Here is a 6064-nt window from a genome sequence, read left to right as displayed (position 1 = left end):
TATAGAGAGAGAGGGAGTGTGAGGATTGCATAGAATGCTTGTATATTATATTAAATACATAAATAAATCAAATACAAATACCATACGAATGCTGCACGCCAAATAGCGAGGCAATCACCGGTTCAGGTCAGGTCAACTTTGACTGATGTGTGGTTCGCACATAGTTGCCTTCCCAAGTACCTAGACCCTCAAAAAGAGCTTAATACCCTCGACTGTCACGTCTCCTACATACCAGATTACCTTCTCACATAACCACCGTTGGGGTTATGTGAGAACCCCTTCCATATAAACAGGAAATCTGGAACATGCAGATAGACCGGGAATCGACTACGCTACCGCTGACGCCTAATTTCTCCGCCTGTTCATACGTGCTGTGATATTGTTTATTACTGTGATCATTGTGCTGTAGTGAATATTTCTATCGTGCCCCATAACGGCAGACTATCTGCGTTATGGAATAAACCTGAACTGTTTAAACCCTGTGTCTGGCATCACTACCTTATTTGTGGTGGGTAATTAGTTCCGATAGACTAAGTCACCATCATAAGGGTTCCACCGCGACCACCAGTTTGTGTCTTAGTCTATCGGAACTAATAACCCACCACAAATAAGGTAGGGTTTAAACAGTTCAGGTTTATTCCATAATGCAGATAGTCTGACATTTTGGTACATGATAGATATATTCACTACAGCGCAATAATGCAGAGAACAGCAACTCACCTCAACCACTATTCTCATCTCCGCCACTTTAGCAGCGATACTTCTTTCCCCCTGTGCACTGGGCCGCTCATCAGCTTGGTGTCCCCTCTTGGTCACACCCTAATTTTAACAGTTACCCAGCACCAATGTACTAAATGACCAAGCTGACTCCTACCCCTCAGGCTCTTCCAGGAAACACCCAGAGACACCTCAAAGTTGTATTTGCCCTCAATATAAGTGCACGACATGAATTCAGAGGTAGGACTGCATTCGGCTGCTTATCTAGGCAAAAGAAGAGACAAGAAACGAAATAATTTCGGAGGTATAGACGTTTGTTATAAAGAAAGCCTACAAATTCAGTTGCTAACTGTTGACTTGCCAAACTGGCTAGAAGCCATGTTTTTCAAGGTTATGCTGAAGTCTAATGAGTCTCTACTACTGTGCACATTACAGATGCCATTTAGCTTCCAAAGAGAAATACAGACTGGAAAAGATACAAATCCAATCCAATAAGACATAATAGAACTCTATATAAAATGTCTGCAAAGAAGTGACAGCCACCTGTAAATGGGCTCGTGACAGATGACAAGAGGAGACTAAGAGAACATTGTCAAGTCAAGGAGCAGGCAGCAAAGAGTGGTGGTCGCTTGTCAAGGAGCACCTAGGGGAAATTGGGAGTTCACGATACCCCTACTAAGCAAGTCCGATGGTACAACCGCTACAAGCAACCAGGGAAAAGCTGACTTTCTCAGAAGTATATTCAGCAGGAAAATGACTGTGCTGGATGTCAACAGGACACCTCCAGAGTTACCTTTGATGTGCCATGAAATACTTTCTAGCTTTCAGGTGTGCCACACCAGGACTAAAAATATCCTTCAAAATATTAATACAAAGAAGGCATCAGGTTCAGACACTGTCATCCCACATACTCTATGCATGTATGCAGTTAAGTTATCTCAACCCTTATCATTACTCTTCCAATCTTGTGTTGAAAAATAGTGATAGCCCACCATCTGGAAGGATGCAAGAGTGATGTCTCTTCATAAGAATCAATCAGGCCAATCCCGAAAACTATCGGTCTTTCTCCCCTTTGCCATGTATCTGCAAGATATTTGAAAAGGTAATTGCTGAACAGCTCATGGAACATTTGGGAAATCACATTCTGATTTTCACCAGACAGTTTGATTTCCGATCATTCCGTTCAGCTGTTAACCTTCTGTTACTACTTCCAAAAAATGGCAAGATAAACTAGATAAAAGTCACCAGATACTATGGTAATAGCACTCGTCATAGCCGGCGCCTTTGATTGACTCTGGCAAGTTTATTGAGACAAGTGGTTACCTACATCTCAAAACGATGAGGTAACTTAAATTATCCTTACCTCAATTTTAGTCCTTCTTTGGCCTCACACATCATTTACAAAACCTTATAGCTATGTCAACATATCAAAATACATACAGTACAAAAGGCAGATTAATCACAGGCATACAGAGTTAAATGTTTACATATCAGGAGAGCGATGTAACAGCATACCATGTTAAGTTCTTTCCTGAGGTCACATAATCACATACTTGAATATGTGACTCACATATATGTTAGCAAGACATACGTATATTCCTCGAGGAAAAAAATTATTAGAATGCCAGAAAAATGTTTGTATTCAACAGGACATATCATAAATGATATTCAACCACATTTCAATAAATTCCTGCTCAGGCTATCATGCCGTATTCTAGGACATTTTGTGCGTGGTGTGGCAATGTTATGTCCATGTTGTGTCAATGTCGTGTTCATGTCACGAAAGTGGTATTTTAGGACGCAAAAGCGTGGCAAGTCTGTGTCAGCTGCTTCAGGTTTACCAACAGTTCCAAAGTTATTATGATTCGGATGAATAACACTGTCCAAACGACAAATTCATAAGAGAAAGTACAATTAGAGGTAGCACAAACAAAAAATAGCTCATCTTTGGTATGTATCAATTGTTGTCTTTAATCCTTGTTGAAGAATTGACAATCATTTCACGAACGCACGGTTGGTAATTCAGTCTCTGCTCTATCAAAACAAGCGAGATGAGAGGGATCGTGTGTTTATCTTCCTTATTTTGTGTGTGTATATACTGTACATATTTGCGCAGCTTTAAGATATCATACATATAGATTTAATGTTTACACGTTTCATATGATTATATACTTTAACTTTGTGTTCCTGAATATTGTTACCATTAATCTAACTTAACTCTCCTTCGAAAAATCAGCCAAAAGGTAAACAAACTCAAAATCAGCAGAGAATCCATGTTTTCCTAAAATGGTTTGTAATCCAAGTCTAGGACAATTATGCCTAATATATCCAATATAGGTATTTATAAACGTTGTATGCTAATAAGAAGTATTATTTAACAAAGATTACACTAAAAATATGCATTTTTTCGCCCGTGAAATTATCATGATAAGCCCACCCCCATGTCACAGAATTTCCACGTTTGTTCCAATACTTCCCACGACTTTACCTCGCTTTTGCCACGAACACCCGCTTCTAGAATACCAATCGCGGCATGTTCATGTCATGTACTCGGCGCACTAGGGACAGAATACAGCAGTTATAATTTCGTCATAGCCTAACTGTATCCTCTTGATTTGCTTCTTGCCTGCTTAAGAGTCTGAGCACTTTGAATGTCCGCCCGATTTTATAGCTGCCTCCTTCGCTACCTCATCCATAGACTTATTAAGGTTGATACGAAATGCAATGCAATGAGATCTAGACGAATGTAATCACACATCGCTGGCCTCACAGCCTATGAACAATCAATCGACACTCGTTTATAAACTACGTCACTGGAAGATCATTCTAATTAGTCATCGGTGATCGATCATCCCAGAAGGATCCAGTTGAGGCATCAGTACCACAAAGGTCCATGCTTGGCTCAGACACTGAGATTTACATCCTGAAATCTGTGTATACTGATGATTGCACACTTTCTCCATCTCATATAAACGTGAGAATCATGGCGTCATTGCAATAGATACGAATTCGAAGTTGCATGCAATCCAGGAATAGGATCACAAGTAAATTTTAATACTAATAAGAACCAAGCTAAGGTTATATCCTGTTCTACTGTATCAGATGTTATGAGCGGCAAGATTTCAAATGAAAATATTGCCATTCCACTAGAGGATTTTATTTCAGCTAATTACGTGGACATACACAAAAATCTAATCAATAAATACATCAGCTGGATCTGCAGAACAGCTTCTCTGAAAGTGACAGCCCTCCGATGCATATCAGAAAAAACAACATACACAACAAAACACAAAGAGCAAAAACAAACAAAAGGGGACAACACAACACACACGACCTACAAGGCAAATCAACAAGCAACAGGACACCGTACAACACCAGTGGGGATACAGGGCAACAAGGGACCGACAACCAAAAGCGGTAACAGGGATACAAACAAAGCAACAGTGGCAAAAGAATTACACCACAAGGGACCAAAAAACACGTATTACAAAAAACACCAACACCTCAAAACCATATTACAACAGCACCTGTTGGATCCTCAGGGAATTCTTACACTGTATAAGTCTGAGATCAGACCTCATCTCGGGTATGCTTCAATGGCCTGGTCCCCCGCTGCACCCATCAACCTCAGTAGGCTAGACAAAATAGAAACACAGGCCCTCAGGCTTATCCAAAATGCAACCAATCCCTCTTACATAGACTCGCTGGAACATCGTCGCGATGTCGGGCTCTAACAGTGCTTTCCATGGCTCAGATGCAGCAGATCCCTCATCTTTTCAGCCTCTGTCTCCAACCATTCATTCGACAGAGAAGTAGGAGAACGGTACACTCTAGACGACTGATGGTGGCTGTTCCGAGATCCCGGTCTAGCCAGCCCGACTGTGGAACTTATTCACCTCCATCATCGATGTCGCCGAAATGAACATGCAGCAGGCAAAAAGAATGGCACAATGCTGACGGTCAACCAAACCAATGCCCCTAAACCTGCTGTACACTCATGGTACCATGTGATGCACCCCTGCATACACCTGTACTATACATAGAAGTTAGCTGTATTGTCTATTGTAATATATTAACCTTTGTTCATCTTTAAAGAAAGATAGGTTGGGTTTTCAAATAAGTTCTTTTAGTTAAGGGGTTTTACAACAGGACCCTGACAGTTTTAATTGACCACAAAAGGTTCAACCTATGTAATATACTGTATATCTAGATATATGATAAAAAGAGGGAGAGAGAGAAAGATAAAGAATAAGAATTAGAGTAAGAGAGAGAGAGAAGAAAGAAGAGAGAAGAGATAGAGATATCCTGCTTATATGGAAAGGTTTCCCATCCGCCGTTCCCAATAGTGGTTATGCAGGTATGTAGTCTGGAATGTAGGAGGTGTGACAGTCAAAGGCATTAAGCTCTTTTTGAGGGTCCACTTGGGAAGGCAACTATGTGTGAATTACCTGTCCATCAAAGTTGACCCGACCTGACCCCCACCATAAAGGAACCGCCTTGTCGTGGCACGGGGGCTTGAACTCCTTTCTCGGATGAGCCTGCTCTGAATCTGGCCAGTTTTTTCCTCCCGCTGATCTAGTAGGTGGGGTCACCCCCCCCCTGGTCCTCCCCCGAGGGGTCTCACACCTGCCCATGCGTTTGCCGTGCATGGCGCCCCTGTGCGTTGGGAGACGGGAGTCCTGGAGGTTGAGCGATACTGTGTATGAGTATGCCCTGAGGCTAGCAACACGTCTCTTTGGTCCTCTATTCCAGCAAGACGGGTGGCCTGATCTCGACTCGGTTAGGTCAATTGGCTGGTCTTTCTTTTGAGCTAGGCTAGGGTCAAGCAGCCCCTGTCTTGCAGGCAATAGCATGGTCTTGCGAGTGCCATCAACACGAGGCGGGGGTTGCGTATGTCCTCAAATCACCCCTGTGGCTTCTGAGCATGGACTCAGTGCACAGCTTCCCCTTGTTGGACTCCATGGCAACTTTCACCACTAAACCCTTGACTGATACCCCCGCTGACAACCTCAGCAAGAAATCGACCAAGGCTGTCACCTTGAAGCCTTTCAAGGTCCTCTGTGACAAAAGTAGAAAGATGGGTAAGGCTCTGGCGTCGGTTCAGAGAAAACCTGCCCAAGAATCTCGGGCTGGACCCTTAAAACTAGCCCCTGGCTCCAACAAGTCTCTGGTGTCGGTTCAGACGACGAGTCAAAGAAAAAATGGAAGCCAGGTAGAACCCTCCAACTCTACTGGCCCCAGTGCCAAATCCCCCGCGTCGGTTCGGAGGATAGGCAACAAGCGGCCTCGGCCGGCTACGGACTCGGAGGGCGAGACTGTAGCCCCAAGTCGGTTCCCCCAGTTTAGG

At 43.0% G+C, this 6064-nt stretch overlaps 1 pseudogene; it reads left to right on the top strand.

The window, feature by feature from the left end:
• The first annotated feature begins 1470 nt into the window (after nt 1-1470).
• On the top strand, nt 1471-4639 carry LOC147466983 (uncharacterized; annotated as a pseudogene).
• The last annotated feature ends 1425 nt before the right edge of the window (nt 4640-6064 follow it).

The sequence above is a fragment of the Penaeus japonicus genome, unplaced genomic scaffold, assembly GCF_977035675.1.
Source record: "Penaeus japonicus unplaced genomic scaffold, GWHDUDI00000001_assembly GWHDUDI00000039, whole genome shotgun sequence".
Taxonomy (NCBI): domain Eukaryota; kingdom Metazoa; phylum Arthropoda; class Malacostraca; order Decapoda; family Penaeidae; genus Penaeus; species Penaeus japonicus.
Note: the sequence above shows the minus strand (reverse complement) of the source record. Positions and strands in the feature narration are given on the sequence as shown.